Source organism: Heliconius melpomene, chromosome 1 (genome assembly GCF_056956725.1).
Source record: "Heliconius melpomene rosina isolate 202511_hmr_F chromosome 1, ASM5695672v1, whole genome shotgun sequence".
NCBI classification, from domain to species: domain Eukaryota; kingdom Metazoa; phylum Arthropoda; class Insecta; order Lepidoptera; family Nymphalidae; genus Heliconius; species Heliconius melpomene.
In genome coordinates, this window is record NC_140389.1 from 15,981,348 (window position 1) to 16,006,476 (window position 25,129).

The 25,129-nt window shown below is 32.3% G+C and overlaps 1 protein-coding gene across 3 annotated transcripts in view; it reads left to right on the top strand.

Moving 5' to 3' along the window:
• ush (Zinc finger protein ush) overlaps window positions 1-25,129 on the top strand; it is a 157,287-nt gene that overhangs the window by 76,094 nt on the left and 56,064 nt on the right. The window contains exon 1 of one of the 3 annotated variants that reach the window (XM_085191525.1): window positions 18,471-18,609. The exons of the other annotated variants lie outside the window; for them this stretch is intronic. The gene's annotated coding sequence lies outside the window, so the exon portion shown is untranslated. Of the gene's footprint in view, window positions 1-18,470; window positions 18,610-25,129 lie in introns of those variants that run through there. 3 annotated transcript variants of the gene reach the window in all.

Genomic DNA, 25,129 nt, shown 5'->3' on the forward strand with positions numbered 1-25,129 from the left:
AAAAAATTCAGCCTTAAAAGGGGGCAATATTTGTTATTAAAGCCGCTAGTTCAAGTGAACTTTTAGTTAAAAGGGCCCTAGCTAATCTAAGCTCGAATTACAGAAAAAGCTCGAGACCTCGATTTTTTTAAGAAACTCTCGGTGGGCGAGCCCGACTCGCGCTTATCCAGTTTTTTACTATCTATATATATAAAAGGACTTGTCCTCACTGACTGAGGTAAGACGCACGCACAGCCGTGACCGCTGATGGTAGAAATGTGGAATTTGGACAGATGTTTACTTTCGTAATCTGGACATCCACTAAGAAGGGATTTTGAAAAATTTTAACCCTAAAGGGGTGAAATAGGGGTTGAAAGTTTGTATGGAAAAAAAATTAAATCGGCATCGATTTTCATAAAATTTTAAATTTAGATTTTTAAAAGTATTTAATTGAACACGTGTTTTATCGTTTTCTAGAATTGTCCCCCTAAGGATGCATATAAGGGGTTGAAAGTTTGTATGGAAAAATCTTTAAATCGCCACCGATTTTTATAAAATTAGAAATTTAGACTCTTAAAAACATTTAATTGAACACATGTTTTATGGTTTATTCGAATTCACCCCCAAAATACGCAAGCGAAGCTGCGCGCATCCGCTAGTAATATATATATGCTTTAGGATAATATAATATATATTTTCCTAAAGCACGAGGTCATAAATTTCTCACTCATATCCATTAACTATGAACACAACGAGTTTTGTACTTGAAGACTAAAGTCAAGTTAAAGAGAATATCAAGTTCTAAGCTGAACTGCACGATAGCGCACGCCTAAGTTACGGTGTAGGGATGTGCTTTTTACTGTCTAAACATTATCGATTTAAATTATTTTTTCCCAAATAATATAAAAGTCATTAATTATTTTTCTTAACTACTGTTTTAATTGGAATAATTATATAATTTTTTTAACAATATTAAAGTAATATTTCCCAATGAACAAAACGTGGAAATTTTAATATTTGACAGAAATGCGAATAATTTAAAAAAAATCGTAAAATATAATTGTATTGTTGCTGTTATACAGATTTTAATTTGACTGAAAGGTCTATAATAAACTTTAATTAGTATGAAAACTCTCAAATATATTATAAGTTAAAATAATATGAGCCAATCGCTGAAACAGAAACCAATCAACGGCAACCATCTGAAATATCATTATTGTCCGCGTTTAAAGCAGATAAAGGCTTTAAATGTAAATGAGACGTGCGAAAAAGTATTCGATTATATCAGTATTAGGTATAAATTAAGGGAGAGGCAATGGCACAATTATATTGTCACGAAGGTGCCGTCGCACCTGCGCGTGGGCAATCAGTAACCCGATCTCACGCCACAAAGCTGCCTCTTAAATCGATAGTAGATCGCCATTTTAATTTGAATATTGATTTATAATGCCTTATAATTATATATTTTAAGACGTTCATGACCATGTTAATGCGAATCTTATAATTTTTGTCGATTTTTATCGATAAAGAACTTTTTAAAATGGCACAGTGGCAAGTCTCACCGCTACGTTATATTTATACGTTTTTATAAAATATTAAAACTTAAGTTCACGTATATTAATTTGACTATTAATATGATTTAATGTTTCTTACGTTTCTATTTTTACGTAACTTTTTAGAATAATAGTCAAAGGCAAACAAAGTGTCATATCGCTCCGTTCTCTTTTATACAACGTTAAAATGACGTCCCTTTTGTAATAAATAAAAACCACCATAATTATATTAAATTTATTATACATATTATTTAATTTATAATAAAATACAAAACGTAAGTAAGAAATATTAATTAAATTTAAAAAAACAAAACGAAAATCGATATAGCCCCTTCACCAGCAGCGTAATCGATACTGACTGAGTACTACGTACGAATCGACATACACACATATTTTATTGTTCGCCAATTAAAATTATCCCTTCCTTATTGATTGTGGGAACTTTATTTATTAACTTGTATGATTTTAGTTCCACGAGCACTATTTCATGGAGAATGATATATCTTGAGTTTACTTTGAAATAAAGTGCGTATTTTAAGCTTTTCTATTCTACATATTATGTATTTTAAGAGGCCGTTGTGGACTGGTGGCATAAGGATATGATTCGATTCATATGGAAATATTTAACATTTTCATTTTCTCTCCCCCGTTTCAAGTTCGGCGATGAGTTCCGCCACTTAACAATGCCTCAGAATTCAGCAGAAAGTGTGGAACGGAAGTGTCTTAATTGAAACGGAATGTCTTAACATTGATATTAGGTTACCAGGTTCCCGCGGCCTACACTGCTTTGTGCGTGAATATAGCGTGAAGCCAAAAAAGTTTTGTTATATTAATCAGTTCTAGCATTTAAGAAACAATCCATTTATGGTGGCAGTGACACTACACAACGTCCTTCTTCTTACTTGAGCGAAGACAAAAAAAAACACAAATAATAGAAATACTTACAAAACGACATATTGCAAAGCAAAGTAGCATAAAATTAGATGCACATATTTATAATTTTTATTACAGTTTAAATTAAATAATTATCCCTAATAAAACAATACTAAATTATTATCTTCTGTTAATAAGATTTTCATTTTTAACGGTTAAAATCAACTACATATTATTATAGAGCAAAAGACTTTATATGCACATGTTTTTTAAATGTAGCGGGATTTGAAGCCGATGCCTTGTAATGACGATTTGCAGGAGTTGCAGGTTTAAATCTCGTTTTCTAAAGTAAAAATCTTCTTTCCTAAGTAAAACAAATTAAAATTGTTAAAATCAGTAAAATATTTACGTATGTTACATACAAAAATATTTACTATTCACAATATCGCCTCGCTACCGCACTAATGAGAGTGATAAGAGCACCGATAGCGACTGATAACGGTAGGTTATGATGCTTATCAGTGTTTGTTTAGGTGTTACATCGGGATGTACACATTGAATGTCATTTCTATTGAAATATACAATTGTTTTATCGATTTCATACAGATTTACATCAAAATGCATGTTTTTTTGAATTTTAAAAGATAGAATGATATTCTTTTTATATAAGTAAAAGTATAATAAAAGCAAATGATTAGGGAATACTGTAAAATATTTTAAAATTTACAGCTTTTTAAAATAAATGTGGTTACTCTTTAACCACTGTCATTTATAAAATTTTACAAATGAAACTTTAACCGGATTAATTGCGTATATTAGTTTAATATATTTATGGAAACCCGACGGATAGACTGACTATGTCTCGTGGTCCGTGATCACGGACTAGGTACTGCAGTGTTCGGATTTTCTAAAAAGTAATCAACTATTTTGTCACTTTCTTTACAAAATCTCTAGAAATTACACTACAAATTAAACGTACGCTTATGGACTCATATCCGTCAAATGTACGATATGTCTCAACAACACCTATTCAAATTCAAAATATTCTTTATTCAAATAGGCAATTATTATAAGCACTTTTGAATCGTCGAATGAACATATGAACAAATATACATACTCGTACATGTTCTTGCTGGAAAATGGGAAACGGAAGTGTCTTAATGGGAACGTGGTTTCTTAACACTTAGGTTCCCAAATTCTCTTTGCTTATCCTGTTAGATGTGTGGGATAAAGCGTGAAGCCAAAAAATATATATACACCTACCTGCGCTTGTATGTCCATGCAGCTATACTCGTAGCTCAAAAGCCGACACGTATTTCATGCCGTTAGATCTGCAATCGATCAATCAATTATTAGTCATATCACGAATTCACTGCCTTTTGCATTGCCTAAGAATTGCATCATTATTCTGATGCTATGCAAATATCGCCAAATGAATATCAACCCTATATTAATGTAATAAAGTCGAAATATCATTCAGCAATGTGGACCACAAAAATGCATTCGATATGAATGTTTATTAGGTTGCATTTAGAACGGAGTTTTATTTGCGACATTTTGTTTAATCTAATTCAAACCAAAATCAACTTTAAATAACGAAGATAAGGTTTAGTTTTGTACATCATTTTCTATCTTTTTAGTATAACTTGCGTATGCGCAGATAGCCCTGAAAGGGTGGCTAGACGCTCTACAGACGATTGGAAATATAACTCAAAAAGGCTTCACGTTTTACGTGGCATTTCCTTTTGGGAGTTTGAAATTATTTTTTATATAAATAATTAATTTTATACTAATTGATTAATTAATCGTTTCTTGTAAGAGTCACAAGGGCACTTATAATATGCGACGTCCTTATAACAGAACGGTCATGGGTTCAATTTCCATTTGGGAAAATTAATTATTTTCGTTTACCCTATCTAGTTACAAAAATTTGAGCCATGTTATGTTTCACTACTAAATACGCAATTTCTTGAACAAGCAGAATACAGCGTGACGTGGCTGACGTGAAATCTCGTTGCATATGATAATTTCGCCTAATTTTTCGCATAATCGCACGGAAGGTAATTCCACAGATCACTTTTTTGGGTTTTTTCAATTCCGAGTAAGAACTATCAAGAATTTTATAATTGCACGATATGATATGAATAGCCAAATATGTGTGTGACTGTAAAGTTTGTGGGTGTTTGGTTTGATTGCTATTTTTAGGAAAAATTAAAATATTTTGTGCTTATTCGGTCTGGTGAGACACTTCTATGTATAATTGGAAATATATCGGAATATGGTAGTTTTTTTTGCTTATATTATTTTTTTGATTATGCAACTTCTTAGTTACGTTTTAACGATCATGAGTATGACATTTAAACATTTTAGACTGGACTTCAGCAGGATTTGAACCCACGAATTATGCAAACCATCCAATTGGACGCTTTGCAAGCGGCGAAGGTTCAAATCGAGCTGCCATGAATTTCAAAACGTTTTTTTTTAAATATTATTTTATTATTATTCTTTTTATAATAATATACTTAATCAATTTTATATATCTATACGCTATGTTTAAGACCTCAAGCAAAAAGTACTATAAAATATAAAATAATATTATGTTAGGTACACATGATATTGATTAATTAATTGGAATCGAAACTAGAATTAAGGGAAATGGTTTTTGTCAATTAAAATTAAAAGAGAACGGATATGTAAACTGTGGTCAGACTCTGGCTTGAGCATTAACACACTTAATGTAACTGTATATCTGTCACAACTGCGATAGCACCAATTTGGTAATTCATACAAAAAAACTTATAGTATACTCATCTTCTAGTAAACTTGACGGGTGTGGGTTCATTCCCGCTCGAGGAAATTAATTATTTTCATTATCATGCTCTACAAGACGAACGATCTCGAGAAATGTGGAGAGCGTGTTAATATTTCTTATTATAACAATGTTGCAACTATTCCATAATAATTTTATGAACAATAAATAAAAATTAAGTAAACATATTTAAATACATAATTTTAAACTTTAAAAGAATACAAAAAAATGCTAAAATTTACTTTAGAAACAAAATTACGATTATAATATGCAAATAGAATAACAGTTGTCAATTTTCGTATGAACGTGTAGGAAGAGTTATCGATGCATCGATGATTCAGTCATTTGAATCATCATTTGTTCTTTGTTACTGTATTTAGGTTTTAGGTACGATCAAAGTTAGATATTTAAATTTATATATATATATATTTATTAAATATTTGTCATAGAGTTTCTCGATTTATTAGGTCTCTCGCGTCAAGATACTCCATTCCTCACGTTTCGAAAACGATTTTTCGAGAAACGACGTTTCGAGAAACTCAACACTTTGCTTACTAGGGCGAGAAAATAAAAATAATTTACATATAACCATCCCAAGAATCGAAACCACAACCACCGCGAAGAAAATACTTTACAATATTTAATTTTTTAATAGATAATATAAACATCATATAACGATTATAAAATAATCGACTAGTGTTCTTTACAAAAATCAAAACTAAAAAAAACCATTTAAAATCTGTTCCACTAAATTCTGAAATAAATGCTTAAAAAATTAAACATAATAACAACTAATAACAATGTATCAACGCCACATTCATAATAAATTTCCATAAATCGGATAGGACGGGTCCGTGGCTATACCTACCCCCCCGGGGGGTATGGGGTAGGGATGAGGTCAGATATTTCAATTTAAGATCGGATATTGGCCCGTGACGCGGCATACGTCTCAGATCGTCCAAGCTTATCGCTATATTAAAATCTTAGTGTGTATGCGAAACTTACACCCGTTTATAGGGTAGATAGGTTTTCTATGCACGTTTTGATAGCTTCGCTAGCTTTGTGTTTTGAAAGATTACATGTTTTTTTATTGGTTTAATCTGTGGTGTTATCTTTTCTTTATTGTGTTTCTTTTTGGAATTTTAATAGGTTTTTTTTATAAGACATGTGTGGTTTGAATCAATAGCGTATTTTTTTATCTGTACACATTTTCGACGAAGAAGGCGGATTATTTAAAATGAAAAAGTAGCGAAAAGAAGATGAAGCGATAAAAAAGCAGCTTCACCTTTTTCTCTATTCAGAAGCGTAGGCAGCGGAGACCTAGTTTTGAGGCACTTTGTCGCTATGCTCTGCCGAATTGAAGAATGAAGAAAAATGAAGAAAACAATAAAATTATTAAACTTAGCGTACCTATCGAACCCCAACTGTCCTGTTTACAAACAGACACTGCCGTGACAGCCTCGGAATAATAAGTATTTCTATATAAATATCTCTAAAAAGAATTTATTAAAAAGACTAAGGTCAAAGTTGTTACCTAGTGGTAACGAAGCAATTATATAGATATGTACATTATACGTGTACGAATATATAAAAATATACAAAATTTTACGAAATCAAATAAAAAACATAGTTTTATATCATAAAATCTGTAATTTTATTATTATAATTAATAATTATCAGTATGACATTTAAAAGTTGTATATTACGTACTCGATTGCGTCGTAATAATAATTTATAAGGTAATATTATTGGGGCAATAAAACTAAGTAATTTGTCTCTACATAAATTATTAGTTAAGACAATCTGTGTGGCACACGTTGAATATTCATTTGTAAGACATTTGTCGTTAGTTCGAATTCCGCTTGGTTCATACAATTGTGCTATATTTAAATCATATAGAAACGCGAACCGAATCTCAACAATTCATTTATAGGCTTACGTTAATGGTTATTTTTAGTTTATTTTTTAGTTTTCGTTATGTTCCAACCTATATATAGCAGGATATGCAGAGGGAACCTAATATTAATTCACTCTGTTCCCCACGCACCGTTCAATTTTCGAAACATTTCGTGTTGACTGGCTGAACTTAACGCTGTGTGTCCTGTTACCACAGCGAAAACAATGTAAGCAACTCATTCCCCGAGTGGAAATCTGACTAACGACCATAGCAGGTAGTGTTATAATTTCTATTTCCCTTGAAAGTAATAAAAAAACCCATAAAATAGATCATACACCTAAAAAATCACGTTTTATACATTTTACTATATTGTAATGACATTTCTAGAACCCGAAAACGCCGTGACACGGAGACGGACACGATAGGAAATTGCGGGACCGCGTCACGTCAACGTCACGATATTAAATGTTGATTGCCTCTTTTACATTTCAATAACAAGTTCGATCCTCATGTTTTGTAGTAAAATAAAAAAAAATCTTAAGATTGTAAAGCTAAATCAATATTGTCATAGAATGACACTTTTACGTCAAAAACTTTAAAACTTTAGCTTTAGAACTTATGCCCTCCGGGGATTCTCAAGTTTTTATGTAACCTTCCTTCAGTATTATCGATACAGTGTTTTCAAGGATCAACTGATGTCTCAGCCTACAGCTCTTACCTCACTGTATATTATTTACAATAATTTTCAAAATTCAATTAATATTTTCATAATAAATATATAATAAAACAATGGCATTCAATAATTCACCGCCATTTAATACTAAAACGGGAAGTGAATCAAATACGAAATCTAGGAAGTTTTCGCTTGAAATATTCAATACACACAAAAGGGGCATCAGTCACACAAACGGATACACAGCGTAGATGTAAACAATATCTTATTTCGCTATAATCCGTAGCTCAGCTAATTTCCTGAAAGAGATCGCAACAGAAACGTTCGTTTTAAACTTTCCTTTGTACTAAACAAGTGGAAGGGTGTTTATTTATTATTTATCTTGTCTTTGGACTATTAAAATTGGTTTATTTGGTGCTGTTGGTAACAGATTCGTATTTGTTTTAAAGGAAATTAATATGTAAATTTAGATTTATCATAGCAGTGTAGATAATAGAGGGTCTAAGTATTTTTTAATTCGGTTAGCGTGTTTCACAAGCAAGTAGTTTAATACCAATAATATGCTTTTAAAGTTTTAATTAAAAAAAAAATAATTCAAATCAATATGATAGGTATATGAAATAACTAAAGCTCTTTCCATAGTGTTTTACCATTTAATTTCGACAAAAGATTAGCGTCACTATTTATTCAATTTACGTTTGACTTAACGCGGTTCGTTCCATTGTTTACAGAATTCATATTAGACAAGGATTATGATACATTAAGGATATTAATACATTTGGAGTATATTTAATCTAATTCTGTTACCAAGCTACATTTGTTTAAGGTTAATAATTTAGAATTGGTTAGGTCTACAATAAAAGCGGCGTTCAGTTCCGCCACGCAACACGCGATATTCCGAAAAACAATTAATTAATTGCCGAATTGGTCACCTATAAGATCAACTTGTTACAAATATTATATATTAATTTTGCACTCCTTAATTTCATCATTTATAAACAAATACAATGATATTATTTTTAGCCTGATCTCAACCTAAAATATTTATTCTTTCTTAGAAAAAGTAAAAAGCTAAATAACTTCTGAACACTAAGCTAAAAGCTACGTTCGTATTTTTAAACGTTGCCTATAAAAATATCTATATTTCCTAAATATTGAATAACAATTTAAAAATATTTAAAATAAGAGATTAATATAAAATTAAAGTGTTCAATAATAATTAAAATTGAACCTACATTTATCTGATTACAACGATCACTCGCGTAAACTTAGTTTCGTATAATTTGTCAACGTTAATAAAGTAACAAGAAGGCACATTGTGCTCGGTGGAGTTATCGCGCGCCTCCACCGCACCCGGTGCCGCTTCATTTCCTGCGCTTGCCTCTTGTCGAACTCTTTGAGTGGCCCAAGTTGAAAACTTTTAGAGAGTTGTAGAAATTTATATTTTTATATTGCTTCTAACTAGATGTATAACAAATTTTGGGTTATATTTATATTTCTGATTGTAATGTGGTTTTTTTTTATTTAAATTTGGCTTAGTTAGGGCTAATGCTTTGAACTACTACTTGCTACTTTAGTTTGAAATGATTACTTTGAATTGTTCTATACATAGTATTTTTATATTTTCAAGGTATTTGATTTAGTTCACGACCGCATCTCCCGCATCTCTCATATAGCAGAATATACAAAGGCTTAGAAACACTCTACTCTTAGCCCAATTTTTAAAATATTGCATGTAGAGTGGTAGAACTCAACGCCGCACTTTAGCTTGCTTCTAGAGCGGGGAAATGAAATTAATTTATTTGAAGGTATATGAATGGATTTTTTAAATGAATATACTTGAGAACATTTTAAAATGCTTGTATTTCAATAACATTTTGCTTGGCTTATTGCGATTTTATATTTTTTTTATAATTAAATAAATATAAAAATTATATTTATATATATTATAATTTAATTATAAAAATAAAAATATTATATATATATTATAATTATTTTTTATAATTTAATAAATTAAATAAATAATAAAAAAAACAGCAATAGTTATCCATTTCCACCTTTTTCGGAGATAATTTATGCCTATTAAAACAGCATTAAGACTAGAATTTTTAGTAATATGTTTTACTAAATTTTAAATCAATAATATAGATTTTAAAAAATAAGCAAGTCGCCACATCTCCTCCCTTGAATCGCTCTAGTAGCAGAAAGCGCGAGGATAATCACATTGTTTTGTTTTTGATTCATTGCAGTTTCTATTATCCAAGTTTCTATTTATAATATATCTTGGTGTCTATTAATGTTTTATTCTTTATAGCTTTTCCATTTAAACCTTAAAGTTTTTATAGATTAGTAGAATAAATAACCATATTTTAAATTGTGACCATTGTAGAGCAGTGGAACAGCATTTGAATCTATGCAATGATTTTGGATTCAATTTCCACTTGGGAAAATGTTCAAAGGGCGAGGTCGTTGAGATCAACACGCAATATCTCGAAATAATATTCAAATACCGCTATTACCAATACTCAGAGGCCAGTCGTGGCGCAGATGCACAAAGTGTGCCGATTAGTTGTGGGTTCGATCCCTACTCGAGGAAATGAAATATTTGTTTGCATATATATATTTCTTTGTTCGTTCTGGCGTCGCGGCAAAAGCGCGGCCAGTTTCGCCACTCAACACGTAATGCCTCCAGAATTCGGCGGAAAGTGGGGAACGGAATGTCTCAACACTAGGTTCCCTCTGCCTACCCTGCTGTGTGCGGGATACGTTACGTAAACTCTTAAAACTACTGTATTCACATGTGACAAATTGATTATCTTAAAGTTACCTATACGTTTACGACTGAAGTAACATTACCATATTAAACTTTAAATTTTAAATTATTCATGTCAAATACGTCGTTAACTTTGATCTATAGAAATATATGAATTTCTATGCGACAATAAAAAACGATTTATAATCTAATAATGGGCTTATTGATTTTTAAAAATATGTTGTGTGAACGTGTATTGATTGACTAACCTTCTCAATAAATACTGTTAGACTAGTGGTTTGTTACGGTTTTTCTTCGTAATATTTTTTGTAGCTGAATGCTATATCCCGGGTAGGCAGAAGGATCCCGGGAACCTACTCATCCTATCAATTTCCTCGTTACCAAAGTGATGAAATGAAAATGTAATAAACATTGTTTTATCCTTATTTAGAAAACGTATACAAATTTGAACTCAGAGCAATTTGATCAAATTCCGCTACGGTGATATTTTCGGAATAAATATTTTTCTTTCCTAAATGTGGAATGACTAAAAATATGTATTCTTCTAAAAATGTCTTGAAAATTTAAAAAATATTTTTTTAGATAAATAAGTTATTTAAAAAAATAAAAAGTTGTCATAAAACATTATATATCTTAATAATCTATTAAATTATTATATTTGTTGTTTACAGGTAAGTGTGTAATGAATTTGCATGTCCATTGAAGCTATCTACTAAAACTGATTTGTAAGTATTTCTGTGTTTTTCTTAACTCTCTTTACTTAACTTAACTTTCTCTAACTTAGAGAGCTATACTTTATAGGTACTTGTTTATTTCAAACCTCCTGTTTTCCTATATTAACACTAAGGAACCTTATATTATAACTAATAATCCCACCACTAATAAATTATTACAAACTGACGAAAACAACGGCGTGTTATAAGTTTGACATGCCTATGTACTTATATATAACTAAATTTCTAAACGTACGTAAAAGTCCAAATCTCTAAACGTCTCTAAAAAATATTTTCTATACCTACCTTGCTATTTAAAAAAAAAGCGTGAAACTGAAAATATAAAAAAAAACAAAACATTTTTACATACATTTGTACAATGTCGCATAACTGTCTGAACTGTCGACCCTACAAGTGGACACTCTAATAACTCGATAACACACGGAGCTCATAGACTTGAAGGAGGCTTTTGTAAAAGATAAAATGAAAAGGCTAACTTTAAAACGCTAAGCTTTTAAAAGCTGATGATAGATTAGTATTGCATTCGTTCCTTTGTGCCTACATCGAACAAGGTTGGACGAGGATTTAAGGAAATAATATGTTTGGATAAATTGTTTTTTTTTTAAGGAAGTATGGGGAGACTGGTGGAACTTCGTAAAATGAATAATCTATAGTTCTTTTTAACGACATATAAGTCGTGTGGTTTTTTTTAAAATTTCCGATAGAATGTACTGTCGAATTCAGTGAATTCAGGTTGACTGGAAGAGATCTCTTATAGAGATCCATAAGTCCACCTTTGTACACAAAATGTCTTAATATATTGTTTATCATGTATTTTTTTAGTGCAATAAAGAATATTATAAATGTCTCGAGAGTTGGGCGCAAATTGAGAAAGAGTTTAAGCACTAGACTTCTGCATACCCTGCTATTTGTTTTTATTGTAATACTTAAAGTACATTAAGTTGTTTCAATGTTTATATTTAAGCAAATATTAATTCGTATTACCTACACTAAATTGAAATAAAGCAATCTATTTTACATTTATTTTTCTACTTCTAGCAACTACCATAATTGAAAAGGTCACAAGCAGTAAAGAAAAACCATTTAATTTGAATATATATAGAAGTTCTGAAGTCGTGAATTAACTTATTCTATCAATAAAATTGATTTTATCATCATTTTATTATAGTTTAAATGCGAACAATCACAACCTATGAAGATTTATGTAGAGGTTGTCTTCAATGACCAATAAACAATAAATATTTACACGTAACGGTGTTGAGTAAAACGTGGGAATATTTTAGCATTTATATAGAACTTACGCAACGATGCCAGCGATAAATCGATCGCATATCGATTATTACTCGACTAGGAATTAGAAATGGCCCTAGATTATCTGTTTATTCCTTTCCTGTATATTACGTATTTAACGTGTGAGTTATGAAGGTGATTATGACATAAATATGGTATTGCAAAATCATCTACTTTATCTAATCTAATACACATAGTGAATGATCAAAATATATTATAATAAAATTATATAACACTAGCTTTTATATACGCCTTTGCTCCGATGGTCAATAGAGCCTAAATTTGTCGACAAACTCTCCTTCTTAGAACCTTTGAATTATCAAATAAAAAAATATTTGAACTCGAATCAGTATAGTATAATAAATTTTCAGCTTTATTAGTAAAAATTATCTGTCTTTATTACAAAAAATAAAACTTTTTTTTTTAAACAAAATAATTTTCTCACAACCGTACACGGAAATGTCACGCGTCAAATGAGTAAATGACAGTCAGGATCAACAGCCCACTGAGCTCTAACGCGATGCGAATAATTGTCGAATAAGCTGTGATCGCGCGACCAACGCAGATTAGCCGCGTCTGGCCCTCCACGAGGGCCCTCCACGATGATATCGCTGCCCTTTCCACGCCACGACGATACGAGTGCTGTAAATCTACAAAATTGCTTATATTTCGAAATTTGACCTCAGTATTTTATATTCTTAATGGAATTACGTTTTTTTAAGGAATACATTGTTTTACTTATTATAATATGCATATTAGTTCGTGTATTATACATCAAAAGCATTAGAAACATTATCTTAAAATAACACGGAAAAGCTCATAAAAGGAGACGCGATAATAATACAAATGTATGCGATGTATTTTACCGAAATAACATTAATTTAACGTAAGAACTCTCGCCTCGATTCCGAACTATCTTGGATGGTACAATCTCAGTATTATCTATGCGACTGCAAGGCTACAACCAGTTGACAAAGTGCACTACGTGATATTGCAGGCATTACTCCCAGTGATTCATATCGGCACCCCCAAGCCTGGCCTCCTCTACCCCACCTTCTCAGATAAGTGCGGTCCAGATATACCTATTAAGGATGCACAACGCCGACATAAATAACACTCTCCAAAATGTTAGCAAACAATGGGCTAGTATTCAAATATTATTCTTTAAAGCATACATTTATATAGATATAGTTTTTGAACTACATGAAGTAAAAAAGAATATTGTAAAAAAGTGAATACATTGCAAATGGTATAGACAAACCACTGTTTACTTTTAAATCAAACTAGCAACATGAAAAAAATTAAACGTCACATTGAAATGTCAATTGAGAAAACGCGGGAAACTAGTATAACGGTGGGATGAGTGAAAACAATCAACAAATTCGTTCGAAAAAAAAAAGAGATATTTTAGACGTTTATTGTCCGCTATCACGGCGTTCCACCTCCGTTGTTTATAACAGAAACGCCCAATTTGCTCGGGAGAGTCTTTATCGCAGTTTTTTCTTTTTTCTCCACGCCAAACAAAGAGTCGATATGACAGGTTGGTGCAGCCGGTATCTGGCGGGGCAAACAAAAACGAATATCGAGCAATCGACTAAAAACAAGGAGCGGCGGCGAGCACCGGCCCGTGACAATTGCAACTCGAATTGCAGCCGCCATGTTGGATTATACCGCCTCTATTTCGATTAAGGCTCTCGTCGAGTGTTTCAATTTATTTACAAGATAACTTCGCCCGCTCGGCGTGGAGATGTCGTGTACACTCTCACCTGGAGCACAGATTATTAATGAACTAAGCGACGTTTCATTTAAAAATTGTTTTTATGTGAATCTTTAAATTAAGTTGTCTTTATTTTTGTGTTGGTATATTTTATGGTATACAGATATTAGTAATGATGACACTTACTCTATTTATTTGTACATACATATGTAAGAATTGTAAAACTAAATTAAATGTTTGAAAGTGAAGCAATAAGAAAAACAAGTGCTTCAAAATCATATTTTCGTTGCATAATGCCTACAAGTTTTCATATAACAAAGTATCAGCTTACACTTTCTCGGAAGTGCCCCACACAATAGTGTTGCGCTCAAAATATTCTTATTTTAATCGAGTCGGTGTATCGAGAAAGCGAGTATCCAGCGCGTCCGTGTGGAATAAAGATAGTGACGGACGTTGGTCTGGAGCGATACGCGCCAACTCAAAAATTCATTTCTAATTTAAAATATCTGCTATGTCGCTGTGACATTTGTTATTGAATGTTTGGCGTTTTTACTTTTCAAGTTATCATGGAAAATGTCCACTTCCATCGTCCATTATGTTTTATAATTTGTTTGGTACATGTAAATTAATTTCAGTTATTTATTAGTTATGTATGAGCGCAACGTAATATACAATATTGTAAGTCAAGTATACATAAGTTTACCAGCTCAATTTTTCTCAATCTAAAAAGCTGTCACAACTTCTGGAAATATAATGGGAATATATGAATCAATCAAATTTCAATTCCAGACAAGACCGAGCTCGCGTCAATCACCGTCTAAGTTTGGCACTTAAAAAAAAGGAAGCAATCGAGTTGATTTGACATTTTACAACAAAAAGCGCGGGAAGTGACACGTCAATCGCGGGATGGATTCGAAAATTAAAATCCCGCTGGGTGTGTTGGCAGTACTGACGGCTGTCGGTACAGTGTTGCCAACGCGATTTCAGGCTTGTTCTAAATATGTCAACACTTCTTTGTTATCGAGCGACGTGCGCGCGGAAATGAAAGCCCATCGAGTAGACGTTATTATCATCGCATCGCATATTATTTTAACGCTTTTCGTTACTATATCAGTAATTTGACAGTCTGAACTGATCATTTAGTTTAAATAATTAAATATAATGGCGAATTTTGAACTGTCTGTCTACACAACAAAATGTTTTTATTTATAAATTCAGTTAAAATGTTTAAGTTTTCTTTTTAACATTGAATTATGTTTAATTTCATATCAATGATATATATTTTGAAGCTTTTCTTTATTTTCAGCCCATATACCCATAGAATTATCCACAAAATACAATTTTCCATAAATTTCCCATTCATATTACAGGAATATCGGAACAACACCTAAATAACCTCCAAAAACCTCCAACTCCATTAAAAACGATCTAGTTATTGACACTGCCATTTCAATTTCAACTTCGCGATTCTCTTAAATGTGTCCGTATGAGTGACATATCTGAGGTTGGCAGGCGTTGATACATAAGTATTCCTGCCCGTCACTCGTCAGCGGTAAGCAGTTTTACTCTACGAGTAGGTACGTCGGTAGCGAAGTTAAAAAGTTTCAACGACAGACACTGCGGGATGTGATAGTGACGCCGTTTGAACTACACCCCGAGCTTTTTACTGGAAAAATCTGACAATGTTCAACGTTCGAGAATTTATGTGGGAATAAAGTTTTTTGGTTTGTTTGGATGGATACTTTTTTTTTTTGGATATGGTGATGGTGATATCGAGGTTGGGGTTTAGGTATTTGTTTGTTTCAGGTATAATAATAAGTCTGAATATATTTAATAGACGCTCACGGTGCACTATCTAATTGTAAGCGGGATGGTGGGTTGGATTCCCATTCCGCTCGCTCGCTTACTCTGCCAATCGGGATAATGCATTTTCTTTACACAAACGCTAAAATACTGATCCTGCATTGAATAGTTATATTTGAAATATTACATAACCTACATAGTTTGCATTGACAGTTACCCCCCACCCCCCCGTGTACCCCATGTATCGTCACGTCACCTGTCCGCGGCTATATCGGACAGATCCGTCGCATTATATTTGTGTAATCGTCAAAAATTCTTTTGTCCGCAGCGATAAGTTGCCGCGCGGATGCGCAACGTTTTATGCTTCGTGTTTAGTTAGAAATATTAGTTATAATAAATATGTATGTATATTCAAAATAAAACTTCTAAATTATTATTTAGAGTTAAACGCAGTGGTGGCCCAGTGACTGACTTAGCGCGACGGTTATAAGTCGAATTCCCATTCGGGGTAATGAAATAATTAATATTTTCATTATCACCTCGCTTTCGAAACGAGGCAAAGCGCGATGTTTTATTTCGCCTCCTAAAGCGCAAGGCGTCAAGAATTCGGCGAAAAGTAGGGAACAGAAATATTTTAATGGAAAACAGAGTGTCTTAACACTAGGCTCCCAGGTACTCTACACCCTGCTATGTGTGATAATACAGCGAGAACCTGAAAAAATGTTGGGCTCCCTTATTCAACCAATGAATCGAAAAATAGGCGGTTCGTCGTCGCGTTAAAATTCAAATAATTTTAATATAATAATCATTTACCCGAGTGGTGATCGAACCCACAAACATACCGTTTACAATCCACCAGTCACTGCGCCACGTCTATACGCAACTTATAATGATGATGATAATGATGATATATAAATATTAATCTCCACCTGACCAGACATTAAATTAATGTACCCAACCCATATACAGAGACGTTAATTGCTAAAAATTATATTATCGATTCAATAATTATCATAATATAATATAAATATTTATATTCTTAAAGCGAATCGTATAGTTTTAAAATGTTGGAAATTAATAATTTAAAAATTTTATATACTCATGGGTTCTGTATAATATTATTTGTAGGTTTATATGTGTTATACCTAAGTAAATTGATTTCTCAGCTCAAATATGTTTCATTATCTAAAAAAATATACGTTTTTTTTCAACTTCAAGCTTTATGCCAGGTAGGGGAAATCTAGTGTTAAAACACTCCTTTCTCCCTTTCACCAAATTTTCGAGATATTGCTTGTCGAGTGACGCGCTTTCCCTTTTTACCAGAGTAAAGAAATGAAAAACGATCAACTCTTTACGAAAATAACTGTCTGTTTGTTTGTGTGTTACGATTTTAAGTCTTGCACTTAACCTATATTAATAAAATTTAGTACAGACAACAACAGCCACCAGGCCTTTTACCACGAGAAAGGAGGCCGAAGTTAGTTATAATAGTCCAATTGGACGGAGACACGGGCGGATCACTACTATCGTAATAAATAAGCTTCTTTACTTGTGCTATCAAATTTCATTTAATGTTTTTTAACTTTAGTTTCTAGGTCAACGGAAACTACGAGTACGTACTTGTAACTCGATTTTTATAGCTCTTAAAAAGCGTAGGTAGACTTATGTAATTGACATTGATTTGATTATATTAATACTTTAAGTAAGATATGATAAATATTGTATATTTAATTTAAACTACGGAACCCTAAAAAATATAAATATATTATTAGAATATTATAATAAATATGACTTTAGGTGGAAATTCTCGCACTAATCGCGACACATCGATAGCCAAGATAACACATCTATAGAAATAATTAAAATTAAATGGTTTCATATGTCCATGGCTTTATATATCAGTGTCGTGATAACATTCGGTTCAGATATTCGGATTAGCCCGGACAAGCAGAAAGACAGACAACCAGACAAAAAAAATCTTGTTTTTTTTTGGTATTGCGTATATAATTATATATATGTACTTTATAAAACATTGTATAAAAACAAAGATAGTATATGTGTAGATTGCCATTTACTGAAAATTCAAAACGGAATGTATGGACACTACGTTTTGCCCAAACTGATGTAGACAACATCGTTAAAAATAAACACACTTACAGGACAACGGCCATCAAAAATCCCTATTCGAACGGCCAGATTAGTTTTATCGCGAACAAATAAAACTAAACTTCTGGAAAATCTGCAAAACTCTGATAAGCATTGGTAACTTCTGTAGTAATATTCGATTGCTATCGCGTGTAATCCGCCGTGTCGATTGATAAAGAAAATCATAAAATTCTATAGATTATGTATGTACTGTGCGCGCTGCCTTATCAGTGTCGCGTTGTATGCGTAAGCGAACAGTGTTTCTAATTTGAAATTACCTTTTATTGGACTAATAGTGTGGTTTGAGTGTTGAGTGATGATAGTGGGTTTCGATTTGGCCGTGGATGCTCTAAGGATAACGAGGTTTCAATTTTTGTATATTTTTAGTAAGACATATTAGTTAGTTGTGCTTTTTTAACCGACTTCTGTAAGAAAAGGAGGTTATCAATTCGACTGTATTTTTTTTTTTAATTATTTTTTTCAAATGAACCGAAGAAATACATATATATTTATTACCCCTGTAATAAAAATGTTGCTTAATCTAAACCATAAGGAACCTTATCCCTAAACAAAAAAAAAAGTTTTCTAAATGAAATTGTTTATCGAATCGGATTATTGGCTTAATATTTAGTATTATACATTTTTAGATTAGACTGAGGTGGCTTTCACCTCGTACCTACTGCCATGGATTGTAAAAATTGTAAGAATCAGAGATCTTAAAAAACTTAATTTACAATACAATTTATAGGTTAGTTAGGTTTTCATACCAAAAACGTTTAGTCTTCTCATAGCAAAACAAAAAATATGATAATTATATTTCTAAATAATATATTTTTTTCGTTTAACATAATTCAACCGTAACGTTTGTCGCTGCGTTCTTACGGGTGACCGCTTCAGCGTGAAACTGAAAAAACATTACAATTAATTAAACAAAAAGAATAAGAGTTCAAAGAGTTTTTTAATTAAATTATATTCAGTTCAGTAATATATACGTACCTAATGAATCACCAAAAAACAACTCAAAAAATGAAACACAAAAGTGACAACCACACTTATAAATGTCAATTAAATATTAAATTGGCGCAAATGCAAATATAAATTGAATAATGTCTGTTAAACGCTAATTGACGTCTCTGAGTGCGATCGTTGGTAATAACTTTGAAAATAAATCATTCGCTAGTGCATTTTAGTGATTTTTGCTCGACTGATAAGAAATACCTTATCGCGTTTATCGGCCACGGTTTGTTTTCAATTCTAACGATGCCATAACTGTATGTAATGTTACTTACGGCGACGGTTTATGCAAATGTTCTTTTAATATAAGGCATCGTGGCGCAGTAAGTGCCTATCCTCCTGTCATCTAAGAAGCATTTTTCTTTTAGCTTTACACTGTATTCCACACCTGGTAAAGTAGGTCCATGGAATCTGGGAACCTAGTGTTAAGACATCTATACACAAGTTCCTATTAAGACAATAAGACATTAAGTGCCTCTGCGCTATAAAGGGTTCTTTGCTGCAAAATGCTGTCTTGAAAATTAAGCAAAACGTGGAAAATGAAGTGGTATAGAAATGAAGTGGTTAAACACTTTCCTTAGGTTTCCATTACCTTACCTACATACAGCATGCGCAAACACCGTGAGGCTTTTCTCAGTCTTTTGCTAATTTGTATTTTTAACTAAAACATATTTTTTCATATTAGAACAAATGTCCTAATAGAGCTAATTACATAACAATTTAAGAACAATAAATATGTAAATAACAAAAAAAATCTATACATATATTATCTTTCTATAAAACGGAAAAGTGATAAGAATCCACGATAACTATAGTACCGTGCATACCTAACACATTATTATGTGAAAAAATAAATATCGAATGTGTAGCCAAGGCTCTATAATCAAAGGCACTCTTAAAGCAGTGATGCAAATATGTAATAAACAGTAGGTTCGATTTCCAGTTGGTTATTTTCAGCCTTAATTTCCTCACTTAACACGTATTATATCAATTTAGCCAGTAAACGGACATCAGAGTGTCTTAACACTAGATTCTCACTGCCTGCCCTATTATACGGAGAAGTATGACTCTAAAAAATGTAACATTGAAACCAAGAAAACATAAATCACCTGTTTAATTATTCATAATCATTACAAAATACATGACTCTAGTAAGTTTATTGATACAGATTGTTATCTCGAGTCAGTTTTAACCATTCGACTCGAAAGTGACGGTTTATTAGCCGATGCACAGATAAAAATGTTGTTAAATTAATTTTATTACTAACTAACAGTTAACACGCGGTGCAACATATCAGTTAACACTCTCTATCTACCATAATCAGATGTGACATAACCTAATTTTAAGTTTTACATTTTTTATATATTACCATACAGGCTAAGAGAACGAAGTGTAAAGACTCACCGTTGTCCATTTTCTCTTCAATGTTTCCATCGCAATGGTTATGGATAAATTTCTTGTATAGGAAATAACCATAGCATATGTTAGACAATCAAGCATATTTACTATATTTACTAACATAATCTTTAAAGACAATTGAGTGATAAACTCTCCAATTATTGTTTTTATCTTATACTAATAATGATTTAAAAAAAATGTCCTAGAATTTTTAACCTTTTCTTCACTATTCTTAAATATTTCACGTGTCGCCATATTGTCTACAGAATGGAAAAAAAAACATTGAAAATAACAAGGTTACCCCAATTTCGTGTTGAACCTCGATAATTTCCTAGAAAATGGACCATTATAATAATTTCGTTATATATATCTAGATCTGTTTTGATAAGTTTCGTTATCTTATCAACGTTATCAGTCGTGTCCATCACAAATTTTGCTGCAACTACAACGGCAATTGCATACGTAACAATTAGTAGCTTGTAATTACTAGATAACGTTTTAATAGATGTATTAACAAGAATTGATAAAAATCGTGATAAGCTAACTATATACTTGTATATATTGGATTGGATTTTGTTTTGTTTGGCAATTCCATTTACGGGTATTTATTTACGGGTTTAAAAGAGCATTCTTTTTCAGCCATGCTGATCATGTGAGAAAATCAACTTGTAGGTGTGCAAACATATTAAAAGAGTTAATCGTATGGAGAGCAAAATTAATTATTTCTGTGCATTAAATGCAAAATTGCAAAATTTTTGTGTTCAAGAAATTAAATTAAAACTTTGGAATCGATTCCCGTTTACAAAAATTCGCAAATTTCCAATCCTGAGTCACTCTGCTCTACACTATTTGTTTAAAAGTATAGAAGCACTTTAATGGTGACGTGGCTGTTTTGGTAATGGAAGGAAACAATGGAAACCACCCAAAGAAAATAGTTAAGCCTATATAATATTTTGAAATATGACCGATTCCAGCTGAAACACTCTTTTCTTTACGTTGAGTGTTGGGACTTAACACGAAGCACGATATCTATATATAGATATAGATATAAGATAGTTTCTTGCCGGCTCTTCTCAGCAGAACTGCCTTCAGAACCGGTGGTAGCTTTTTGTTCATATGTTCATTCGACGATTCAAAAGTGCTTATAATAATTGCCTATTTGAATAAAGAATATTTTGAATTTCAATTTGAATTTATATTGTAAAAAAATTTGCTCTTCTCTACTACTAATACAATCACAAAAACATGTAAAACTTATATTATACATACATATAAAATCTATATTAAAGACATTATATTCATTCGACGTGGTCGGATAAAAATTAGGTGTCAACGATAAGATCGAACCATCGTCTATTAGCATTTTATAGCGCGACATTCTACGCTAGTATCAAATTACCTAATCTCTAAGAAATATAGTAAAGTACTTCTTACAAACTGATATATATTTTTCTCTTAAAGCAATTCTAAAAGATTTGAATATATCTTTTATTATTTTGAACTATGACTTGTGTTGTGTGCCACACGATCTAGTAGCTCTAGTAAAGAACCGAAGCACGGCGTTGAAGTGTCTTAATGGGAACGGAATGTTCTAAGATCAGGTCCCCAAGTTCCCTCTGCCTATAGTGCTGTACAACATGAAGTTAAAAAAAGATACAACTTACAAGAACTTACATAGAAAAAAATAAAAAATACCTATGATACTTATAAGAACTAAGCAAAGTCTTTTCGGTTTAGATAAAATATGAATATAGTACCTAATAGTCTAAACTGCCACCGCTGCAGTCTTTCACAATTTCTAAACTATCCGTACATTTTTTATATAGAATAGAAGCATTGATATAAATATTGAGTCATTTAATCGATTTATGATCTTTAAAATGCAGTAGGTATGCTTAACGGTTACTAAACAGTTTTGTTCTCGCCGCTGTATACAAATAATTCAATGTAATCGACTATTTAAATCGATACGGAATCGTTGGTTTAGGGCTCTTTAAACAAATGCCAAACATTTCATGAATATCGATTCGTGGCCATAGACCGTATCTGCAGTTTAGACATTCAAAGAGTAAAGTGGTTGAAAGAAAATATATTTTTTAGGTAGTTTTTTACAATTTCCCCACATAGCAGACAAAACGAACATAGGAACCTAGTGTTAGGACCGTTTCCATTAGAACACTTTTGTTCCCCACTTTCCGACGTATTCTCGAAGCATTATGTGTTGAGTAGATCTCTCAACACGCGAAGACTCGCCATAATTCAGCGGAAATTGGAAAACGGAAGCGTCTCAATGGGAACAGAGTGTCTTAACAGTAGATATTGCATCTTCTTAACAGAACGTATTTACGTAAATACAATTAAAAAATAATAATAACTTATACCTAACTACTTTCGCCTTGACCAAACCCAGTTCGAATATTTCTTTTATCAAAACAATCTACTCTCGTCCATCGTTATTTTAATTGTTATTTAAGTCGCCGCCATGATTTACTTGAAACAGATAAGCTTATTAATTGTTGATTGTTGTATGGAAAGGAAGAAAAATCCCAATACATTAATTTATTATGATAATATCTTAGTTATAGGTCGTTCACATAAACTATTCCAATCTGAATATATTTTTGTACAAACACAAGTATGTATGTTCTATTGGATATAAACGCGACAGGTTCTGGGTTCGACTCCCACTCGAGGAAATTAAATATTTAATATTTTCATTTCTTCGCCCTGGTGTCAAGGCAAAGCGCTGCGTTGAGTTCCAATATTTAATTTGGAATACCTTCAGGATTCAAACTTAACAACATACTCTCAAAGCCTACTCTCCTACATGGGGGATGCAACGTAAAACTGAAAAAAGCTTTACACAATTACTAATTAACAATGTTTACATATAATTAATACTCTCTTTGTACCATCTATGGGGTGGCCAGGAACTGTAAAGGGTAGACGCGTGCGCACTCACCGTGAAGCATCATTATTTATTGCTAAGTACTTCCGGTATATTATGAAGACACGTGGATATGTTTAAACATTATCTGTTCAGGGTAGATTATCGATGTGATAAACGAGGCTTGGCTCGATTGATTGCTATTTTTGTTTGTATATAAAATATACTTTTCTAGTTAAACGCACCCGTGGCGCAGATGTGGATGATTCCCACTGACGATGATGGTATCGAGGCAATCGCGGATATGGCGCGAAACAAGCATAAAGCGCGGCGTTGAATTCCGCTACTCAACCCCGACTGGGAAATTCACAGCCGTTGCAAGATCTTGCGCCACGACGGTGTCAAATCGGGTAAATTTCACCAGTTTCTCTCGAATTCGGGTGGAAAATGAAGAAACAGGTGTTTTGAGACTAGGTTCTGTCTGCTTACCCTGCTGAATGCGAAGTACAGCATGAAGCTAAAAGAATATTCTCTATTTTGCCTCTTTGACGAAGCAATTTTTTTTTCCCTCCATTTTCAATAACCATCATTTTATTTAAAATTTAAATCATCCCAAACATTATATTTATACTTTTATTAACATAAATTATTTCTTTACAGGTAAGTTGCCCATACGTTACACTTATCTCAAAAGTAAGTAATGTACGACTTGGGCCATTAGGAATCGGTGCATGATGAATTAAGGATACATTAAATGTGTGCTACATACAAATATATTATAGGAGGGGTGGATTGAAAAGTATTTCGAATACTGATATATGTTAATATTTTATTTTTTGCGTGAGTGTTTTAGGATTTAATGTTAAATTTTCCTTTTTTTTTTGTTTAATAGGTTTACTACTAATTTTGTCTCTCTCTATTATCTACTTTTCTTATTATCGCATAATATAAATCAATCATCGCTTCATCGAAAGAAAATTTTTTTCGTGGTTAGAACGAAGAAACATAGTGGCAATGCACTCCGTACCCCACCTTCCCCTCAATTTTCGAGACATTCCGTGTCCGAAGTTAGAGCAAAACACTGAGCATTGTCTTGTTACTAAAGCGAGGAAATAAGAAAATTAATTTACAAGAGTGGGAATTGAAGCCATAACCAACACGTTCACATTAACTGGGCCACAACGGACTCAACTGTAAAAGAACATCAAAGCTATTATTCCAAGTCAGTAGAAAAGTCAAGACATCCACTAATTATGAAATATAAAAAGCTTCGCAAACTCCGACTGATACCGCCTCGAGACACAAATCTTTTAAACTCTGGTTAATGTATTAACCTTTGCCTGGAGTTATCGTCTACAATTTGTCCGGAAGGAAAGTTTTTACTCATTTTGGTACTAAACGTATGAAGTGGAATGTAGATTAGATGTTCGTTACACCTAAGTTACCTAGATTTAGGTACTATGTAAGCCATCGTTGCCTAGTGGAACAGTGTTGTGGATATCCCTACTCCAGGGAATGCATTATTTTTATATTCTATCTCGATTAAGACAAGGCGCAGTGTTGAGATCCGCTACTTAACACGTC